The sequence below is a fragment of the Pristiophorus japonicus genome, chromosome 12 (genome assembly GCF_044704955.1).
Source record: "Pristiophorus japonicus isolate sPriJap1 chromosome 12, sPriJap1.hap1, whole genome shotgun sequence".
Classification (NCBI taxonomy): Eukaryota; Metazoa; Chordata; class Chondrichthyes; family Pristiophoridae; genus Pristiophorus; species Pristiophorus japonicus.
Genome location: NC_091988.1, coordinates 84,878,922 through 84,888,852, shown reverse-complemented (window position 1 = coordinate 84,888,852; position 9,931 = coordinate 84,878,922). Strand labels below are relative to the sequence as shown.

General features: G+C 45.3%; 1 pseudogene; it reads right to left on the bottom strand.

Annotated features, from left to right (window-relative positions):
* Nucleotides 1-4,883: 4,883 nt before the first annotated feature.
* LOC139276816 (zona pellucida sperm-binding protein 3-like) lies at nucleotides 4,884-9,076 on the bottom strand (annotated as a pseudogene).
* Between the last annotated feature and the right edge of the window lie 855 nt (nucleotides 9,077-9,931).

The following is a 9,931-nucleotide window of genomic DNA, read 5'->3' as shown; positions in this document are numbered from 1 at the left end:
GTCACAGTCTCAGGATAAGGGGTAGGAAATTTAGGACATGAGAAATTTCTTCAGAGGGTGGTGAACCTGTGGAATTCTCTACCACAGAAGGCTGTGGAGACCACGTCATGGAATATATTTGAGATATAGCAAGACAAGAGTATGGAGAGAAAGCAGGAATATGGTGTAGAGAGGATCAGACATTATCATATTGAATGGTGGTACAGGATCAAACAGCCTACTACTGCTCCTATGTTCCATGCTTCTATGTTGAATATAGGCAGAAAGGGTCAAGTGGCCTCCTACCGTGCGGTATGTGTGCAGGCTCCATCCTTTTAAACTCAGGTACTGCTGAGTTTCAACTGACCCCAAAGTGGCAGGTGGTGAGAATCAGTAAAATCTAGGCCTCCATATCTGGTCTCATGTCTTTCAGATCAGAGGTTCTCAAACAATGGTCTGCACAAATATTGCAAAGGGCTTGCCAAGCAGCCTGGGATTTTACACAGGATATACAGCACAGAAACAGTTCATTCTGCCCAATCAGTCCATGCTCCATTCGAGCCTCCTCCAGTCTTTCATTGAAATCTAGCAGCATATCCCTTCTCCGACATGCTGGTCCAACCTCCCTTTATATACATCCATGCTATTTGTTTCACTCAGTGGTAGTAGGTTCAGCATTCTCACCACTGATTTAAAAAAACTTTAATAAGTCAGCTTTTAAAAAAAAAACATACCATATTAGGTGGGAAATCCAACCGAGCAAAAAGGTGGCGGTGATCCGAACACAACACTGTCCCCCAGACCCCGCTCCAGTGTTTGTGATGGCGGCAGCGGTCATTAAGCCCAGGGACCTGCTCACTGAAGGGAGAAAGCTGGCAGCACTGGTCTGCCACCTTAATCTCTCCACCCTCCACTCCCCGCAGCTTATAGAAACAGAAACATAGCAAATAGGTGCAGGAGCAGGCCATTCAACGAGTTCATGGCTGAACATGCAACTTCAGTACCCCATTCCTGCTTTCTCACCATACCCCTTGATCCCCTAGTAGTAAGGACTTCATCTAACTCCTTTTTGAATATATTTAGTGAATTGGCCTCAACGACTTTCTGTGGTAGAGAACTCCACAGGTTCACCACTCTGGATGAAGAAGTTTCTCCTCATCTCGGTCCTACATGGCTTACCCCTTATCCTTAGACTGTGACCCCTGGCTCTGGACTTCCAACATTGGGAACATTCTTCCTGCATCGAACTTGTCTAAACCCATCAGAATTTTAAACGTTTCGATGAGGTCCCCTCTCCTTCTTCTGAACTCGCAATGAGTACAAGCCATTCAGGAGACCAAAATTGTACACAATACTCCAGGTGTGGCCTCACCAAGGCCCTGTACAACTGTAGCAACACCTTCCTGCCCCTGTACTCAAATCCCCTCGCTATGAAGGCCAACATGCCATTTGTTTGCTTAACCGTCTGCTATATCTGCATGCCAACCTTCAATGACTGATGTACCATGACACCCAGGTCTCATTGCACCTCCCCTTTTCCTAATCTGTCACCATTCAGATAATAGTCTGTCTCTGTTTTTAAACCACCAAAGTGGATAACCTCACATTTATCCACATTATACTTCATCTGCCATGCATTTGACCAATCACCTAACCTATCCAAGTCGCTCTGCAGCCTCATAGCATCCTCCTCGCAGCTCACACTGCCACCCAACTTAGTGTCATCTGCAAATTTGGAGATACTACATTTAATCCCCTCATCTAAATCATTAATGTACAGTGTAAACAGCTGGGGCCCCAGCACAGATCCTTGCGGTACCCCAATAGTCACTGCCTGCCATTCTGAAAAGTACCCATTTACTCCTACTCTTTGCTTCTTGTCTGACAACCAGTTCTAAATCCAGGTCACCACACTACCCCCAATCCCATGTGCTTTAACTTTGCACATTAATCTCTTGTGTAGGACCTTGTCGAAAGCCTTTGAAAGTCCAAATATAACACATCAACTGGTTCTCCTTTGTCCACTCTACTGGAAACATGCTCAAAAAGTTCCAGAAGATTTGTCAAGCAGGATTTCCCTTTCACAAATCCATGCTGACTTGGACCCATCATGTCACCTCTTTCCAAATGCGCTGCTAAGACATCCTTAATAATTGATTCCATCATTTTACCCACTACTGATGTCAGGCTGACCGGTCTATAATTCCCTGTTTTCTCTCCCTCCTTTTTTTAAAAAAAGTGGGGTTACATTGGCTACCCCGCACTCGATAGGAATTGATCTAGAATCAATGGAATGTCAGAAAACGACCGTCAATGCATCCGCTATTTCCAAGGCCACCTTCTTAAGTACTCTGCGATGCAGTCCATCAGGCCCTGGGGATTTATCGGCCTTCAATCCCATCAATTTCCCCAACATAATTTCCCGACTAATAAGGATTTCCCTCAGTTCCTCCTCCTTACTAGACCCTCTGACCTCTTATATCCAGAAGGTTGTTTGTGTCCTCCTGAGTGAATACCGAGCCAAAGTACTTGTTCAATTGGTCTGCCATTTCTTTGTTCCCAGTTATGATTTCCTGATTCTGACTGCAGGGGACCTACGTTTGTTTTCACTAACCTTTTTCTCTATACATATCTATAGAAATTTTTGCAATCCGTAGTAATTTTCCCTGCCCTAATCAAACCCTTGGTCCTCCTCTGCCGAGTCCTAAATTTCTCCTAGTCCCTGGGTTCGCTGCTATTTTTGGCCAATTTCTATGCCACTTCCTTGGCTTTAATACTATCCCTGATTTCCCTTCATAGCCACGGTTGAGCCACCTTCCCTTTTTTATTTTTACACCAGACAGGAATGTACAATTGTTGTAGTTCATCCATGCGGTCTCTAACTGTCTGCCATTGCCCATCCACAGTCAACCCCTTAAGTATCATTCGCCAATCTATCCTAGCCAATTCACACCTCATACCTTCAAAGTTACCCTTCAAGTTCTGGACCATGGTCTCTGAATTAACTGTTACATTCTCCATCCTAATGCAGAATTCCACCATATTATGGTCACTCTTCCCCAAGGGGCCTCGCACAATGAGATTGCTAATTAATCCTCTCTCATTACACAACACCCAGTCTAAGATGGCTTCCCCCCCTAGTTGGTTCCTCGACATATTGGTCTAGAAAACCATCCCTTATGCACTCCATGAAATCCTCCTCCACCATATTGCTTCCAGTTTGGTTAGCCCAATCTATGTGCATATTAAATTCACCCATGATAAGTGTTGCTCCTTTATTGCATGCACCCCTAATTTCCTGTTTGATGCCCTCCCCAACATCACTACTACTGTTTGGAAGTCTGTACACAACTCCCACTAACATTTTTTGCCCTTTGGTGTTCTGCAGCTCTACCCATAAAAATTCCACATCATCCAAGCTAATGTCCTTCCTAACTATTGCATTAATCTCCTCCTTAACCAGCAATGCTACCCAATCTCCTTTTCCTTTTAATCTATCCTTCCTGAATGTTGAATACCCCTGGAAGTTGAGTTCCCAGCCCTGATCATCCTGGAGCCACGTCTCTGTAATCCCAATCACATCATATTTGTTAACATCTATTTGCATATTTAATTCATCCACCTTATTACAGATACTCCTTGCATTAAGACACAAAGCCTTCAGGCTTGTTTTTTAACACCCTTTGTCCTTTTAGAATTTTGCTGTACAGTGGCCCTTTTTGTTCTTTGCCTTGGGTTTCTCTGCCCTCTACTTTTCTTCATCATCTTTTTGTTTCCCTCTGTCTCCCTGCATTGGTTCACATCCCCCTGCCATATTAGTTAACTCCTCCCCAACAGCACTAGCAAACACTCCCCCTAGGACATTTGTTCCGGTCCTGCCCAGGTGCAGACCATCCGGTTTGTACTGGTCCCACCTCCCCAGAACCAGTAATGATAATTCATACCTCACCACCTCCACTTGTTCCAACACCATGTTATGTTGGTTGGTCTTCCTTTTCCGGATAGAATTTCACCCCTCACTCCCCAAATCCTCTCCCTGCAGAAGTCACCAGCTGCAACACTAACCCACTTCAAGTATCCTGCAACTATTGAAATCAGCCAATGGAGGCTCCACTGCCACTTGGAATTTTTCTCCCATGTATTATTTGTGCTGCCAGGTTTGTCAATCAAATGAAGGGGAAAGGAAATAGGCAGCAGGTGCAGGGAGTAAAGGAGCTGCTAGGGTCAGTGAGTCACTGGTTTTTGGGAAAAAGCCCAGTTGAATGGCACCATTACCAGCAAAACAGAAACAGTTTGCAAACACATTTATATAATCTGCAGTAACTCAACCCTGGCCCTCATTTTCTCTGCTTGACTCACACCAATAGTTACAAGGGTGTTGGCGGATTCATTCTTCACCTGAGCATTAGCAGTCTTGCTCTACCAAGGAGGGCCTCACAGGCAGACCCAATTTTTCACTCAATATGGTGTTCCAGCTGGGATTTCAACCTTCCAACAGTGATCTGCACACTACTGGGACCAATTTGGGATGAAGAAAAAACCCTGTGACCTTTAACTGATGTAAAATATTGCAGATGGGCAAAAGGCCATTTCACTAAATCAGAGAACCGGGACTGACTAATGTGCTGGAAACAGTCGGAGGGAATGGAGGCTCATTAGAGAAAGTGGGAGTGGGATGGGTGCCGTGACCAGTATCATGATCGCACAAGCAGCTGCACGAGGAATTTAGTTTTTTTTTAAAAACCATTACAAGGGAAATGTGGAATTTAAACACATGAGAAGGGCCTTGGAAACAACTGAAGTTCAAAACACCAAGACCAAAAACTAATTCAAGCAAGTCACATTTCAATTTTATTACTACATTTTTTGACAAATGATGGACAAGCCCAAATGAGAGAAAGGATTTAGATGTGTTTCCTGAAGAGGAAGGCGGCCACCAGAGTGGCTGAGATCAGGGCCCCAACTGCCAACGTCACAACCAGAAGCACCTCACCTGCAGAGAATGAGAAGCCATTGAGTCAGGAGTCACTAGACTGGAATTGGGTTCTCAAACTCAACACTCACATGGAGAAGAACTCGGAGTCTCCTCACGAGACTCGACAGCTTCACTTCCCATCGAATGAACCAGGTCTTTCAGATCAGTGGTCCAAGGGAGGCTTCAACCTTCCACACAGGCTCCGACTCTGCAACAATTCATTCCATCCAGTTACAAACAAACATCGAACAATAGCCCCCACACTAAATACCACCACAACATACCCAGCTCAGATAGGACCTCTCTCCTGCCCCTGGAGTGAAGTCTTCCTCCAGATCGCAATCTCGAGGCTCCGCAGTTGCCCCCATCACAACAGGCACAAACCTCATTGAATCCTTCCACCATGGACAGGTCCAATTCAGTCACCAGGGACCATCTTATCAAACAAGGAAGCACACAATTGGCATATGGATGCATTCTGACCAAAGAGGATCACCATTGTTGGTTAGATTTCACTCACCGGTTGGCTAGCTTCTGGAAGGAACAAGCTTTGTTGACTGAATCTGGCCTTTGATCTGCTGCAGCTACTTTCAGGTGGTTAGTGATGAAGATCTGCAGGAGACACATGTAGGAGTTACTCAGTGTCAAACGCTCACCGTCTCAACATCTGGTCTCCTCTTACCAAGTCCCTGTCGTCTTCAAAGAAGCAGAATGCATCCAGCTTGAACTGATGCTTATCCAGGTGATCTCACGGTGACACGAAGGAAGAAAAGGAGTCTCCGTCTCGGCTGTCCAACAGGCAACTGGAAAGAGGGTCGGAAAGAGCTGCATCAGTAAGAATGGATTCCCTCCGTTATGAGTGTGACTTATGCAGCCAAGATAAAGACCTTACCCGTTGAAGTCAATAATGTTGTATCTGGGGGTGGAGTCCTGGTCTGGGCTCAGTGTAGCTATACAGCGGTCAATATAGAGCTTCAGAGGCATGTGGTTCACGGTCATCACAGAGGCCTCGATGTGAATGAGGTCACCCAGGTGGTAGATATTGGAGGTACGCTCTGCACTCCAGTTAGCTGGAAAGGGAAAGGGAATGAGAGCAGGAACACAAGCTTTGGGTTCCTCACTTGATTCAGAAGGCTTTCGACAAGGTCCCACACAGGAGATTAATGTGCAAAGTTAAAGCACATGGGATTGGGGGTAGTGTGCGGACGTGGATTGAGAACTGGTTGTCAGACAGGAAGCAAAGAGTAGGAGTAAATGGGTACTTTTCGGAATGGCAGGCAGTGACTAGTGGGGTACCGCAGGGTTCTGTGCTGGGGCCCCAGCTGTTTACATTGTACATTAATGATTTAGACGAGGGGATTAAATGTAGTATCTCCAAATTTGCGGATGACACTAAGTTGGGTGGCAGTGTGAGCTGCGAGGAGGATGCTATGAGGCTACAGAGTGACTTGGATAGGTTAGGTGAGTGGGCAAATGTGTGGCAGATGAAGTATAATGTGGATAAATGTGAGGTTATCCATTTTGGTGGTAAAAACAGAGACAGACTATTATTTGAATGGTGACAGATTAGGAAAAGGGAAGGTGCAACGAGACCTGGGTGTCATGGTACATCGGTCATTGAAGGTTGGCATGCAGGTACAGCAGGCGGTTAAGAAAGCAAATGGCATGTTGGCCTTCATAGCGAGGGGATTTGAGTACAGGGGCAGGGAGGTGTTGCTACAGTTGTACAGGGCATTGGTGAGGCCACACCTGGAGTATTGTGTACAGTTTTGGTCTCCTAACCTGAGGAAGGACATTCTTGCTATTGAGGGAGTGCAGCGAAGATTCACCAGACTGATTCCCGGGATGGTGGGACTGACCTATCAAGAAAGACTGGATCAACTAGGCTTGTATTCACTGGAGTTCAGAAGAGTGAGAGGGGACCTCATAGAAACGTTTAAAATTCTGACAGTTTGGACAGGTTGGATGCAGGAAGAATGTTCCCAATGTTGGGAAAGTCCAGAACCAGGGTCACAGTCTAAGGATAAGGGGCAAGCCATTTAGGACCGAGATAAGGAGAAACTTCTTCACGTGGAGAGAGTAGTGAACCTGTGGAATTCTCTACCACAGGAAGTAGTTGAGGCCAATTCACTAAATATATTCAAAAGGGAGTTAGATGAAGTCCTTACTACTCAGGGGATCAAGGGGTATGGCGTGAAAGCTGGAAGTGGGTACTGAAGTTTCATGTTCAGCCATGAACTCATTGAATGGCGGTGCAGGCTAGAAGGGCTGAATGGCCTGCTCCTGCACCTATTTTCTATGTTTCTATGTTTCTATGAATGAGTAAAACAGGCATGGTAGACAATTGACAATCACTTACCAGTCATCAAACGCAGGGAGAAGGACAAACGTCCCTCTCCCGCCTCGGTGGAGGAGAAGGGGACCCAGGTGGGCTTGATCGCATTGCTGCTCACTATACTCTTCCTGTGGAAAGGAAGGCGGCCAGCTTTACTTCCAATTCACAAACTCCACCACCCCCAACCATCATTGGAGGAAAGGAGAGCCTGTCAATCATCCACCTTACCTGGGATAATGGCACACAATCGGGACAACTGCTCCACTGGTTCTCACAATGACTCCTCCAATACGGCTCGGCTTGTAGTACAGGTGGGTGGTGTAAATCAGCAGGTTGTCCGTCATCTGGGAGAGAAAATGTGATCTGGTCAGGGTCAGAACAAGGGAGTTATTCTTGGACAAGAGAGCAATGGTTAGAGAAACACACAGCAATTCATACTTCTATTAATTAGAGTCCCAGCCCTATCCAAATCCATTTGAAGAGATATTGTCAGCCTCTGGGGGAAGGGAACCTCAATCAAGCATTTATATAACTCACTTGACATCGTAAAACATTAAGGCACTTCACGGGAGGTTCAGAAAAAAAGTTTGGCACCAATCAACACAAGATATTTGACCAAAGGCTTGGCCACATGAGCAAACTTTTAATAAGTGCCATAAACAGGTGGAGTGGTAGAAAGGCAGAGGGGTTTAGGGATGGAAGACAGCACCAGGGATAACTGCTCCATTGGATCTCAGTACTTTATGGTCACTTATGGTGATGCATGTAAACATGTAAATACCATGTCAAACCACCAGAGGACTGATCCCCTGGAGTACCAAGGTATCCCACTATGCCTTGGGAGCATCAGTATATATAAAAAAAGGAGGTCTCACAGGGTGGAGGCACTCTGATCTGTAATAAAAGGACGATGGTCACATCTTACTTTGAGCTCACAGTATCTAGTCTGACTATGCAAGACATAACATTCCAAATGTCAACAATCCTGAGAATTCCTTCAAAAGGATTGTCTTCAGTCTACATTTCCTCAGTACAATTTCACCATAAGCATGTTCTGCCTTTACTCTAGGGGCAGCTCAATTTGATGAAAAATGCCTCATGCTGCAAAGCATTTTTGCATAAAAGAATCCTTGAATAGTTAGAAATCAGTTCCCATGATTTTCTACAATTGTGAAATATATCAGTTGGGATACAGTTAGAGTTCAATCTCAGAAATCAAAACTAAACCACCAAATGTACACCAAAAAAAGTCACCCATGTAGCCACAATCCTTCATCTCACCCTCCACTGTTACATTGCTCAAGACAGTCTAGTAACCATGTACTTCAGTCCAGATGACCAGTTTAGATTCAATCAATAAAACATTGAATCAGGGAAAGAAACCTCCATGAGTATCTCATTTAAACAGGCCTCACTAAAATATTCTGATCATGAAGTCCAATGAAAATGAAAGCTTACATTAAAATCATATTGTTACAGGTCCAAATATTTCATTGAATGTTCAGCACAAACAGTCCATTCAGCCCAACTAGTCTATGCCCATGTTCCTCCTCCCAGTGGCCCATTGTTTGCAGAAGGTTTTAGATCAAGAATCACATTACCTTTACTGTGCTGTCACATTCATGGAGCCCATAGTGAAATAGGACAGTGTGGTTCTGAGAGTAGACCCCAGTAGGCCGACAACCTGTTGACCCCAGGGTCAGATCAGCTGCTTTAATCAGGTGCCTGGTTCCAAATAAATCCATCTGTACACTGACCAGCAGGTTCTGCTCTCCACACTGTACCATCACAGTCTGCAGTGGAGACACACTTCGCCCCTCAGACTTACTGAAACCAGAACCAAAAGCTGGGCCAGGAGGGACACGAGCGGCCTTCTCAATGCTCCATGGGAAGTCCCAGTTTCTAAACCGCAGCCTAGTATCAGAGCGACAAACAACTCCACCCAAACCCTTCACTAGTTGCCCCATAACACAAACTACTACAGCTCAACTGTGCTCTGTGGGGAGTCCCCTGATCCCCTTTTATACACACAGCCTGCCGTCACCTGAAAACAATTGGAGCAGGTGTGGTTCAACTAAACCAATAGACTATCCAACAATCTTACTAATTGGTTGTTTCCAGAAAGTTTTTCACACAGACTGGGTCAGTGATCGGGAGATGCTCCAGGCTGGAGACTATCTGGGTCTATGGGAACAAGACAAGTTCTCCTTTTGTTTTTGATGTACTGAAGGTTTACTGAAACAGAATGTAATGAAAGAAACATATACAGACACCTAAAGAACATACATTCTGTTCAAACTATGTAAATTTAATCAAACTTTCCAACTTCAGATAAATACAGAACTATATTTTATTAAGAGCTTTGATAATGTTTCACTGAAAGAAGTCTATTTCCATCTCTGTACCACTGCCCGACTCCGCCCCTGCCTTGGCTCCTCCAACCCTGCAACGCTCCGAGATCTCTGCGCTCCTCCAATTGTGGACTCTTGCGTCTCCCTGATTTCGATTGCTCCACCATTGCTGGCTGTGCCTTCAGCTGCCTTTGCCCTCAGCTCTGGGATATCCTCCCTGAGCCTCTCCTCCTCTCTGCCTCTCTCCTCCTTTCAGACGCTGATGCAAGGTCATCGACATTACATTCTGAC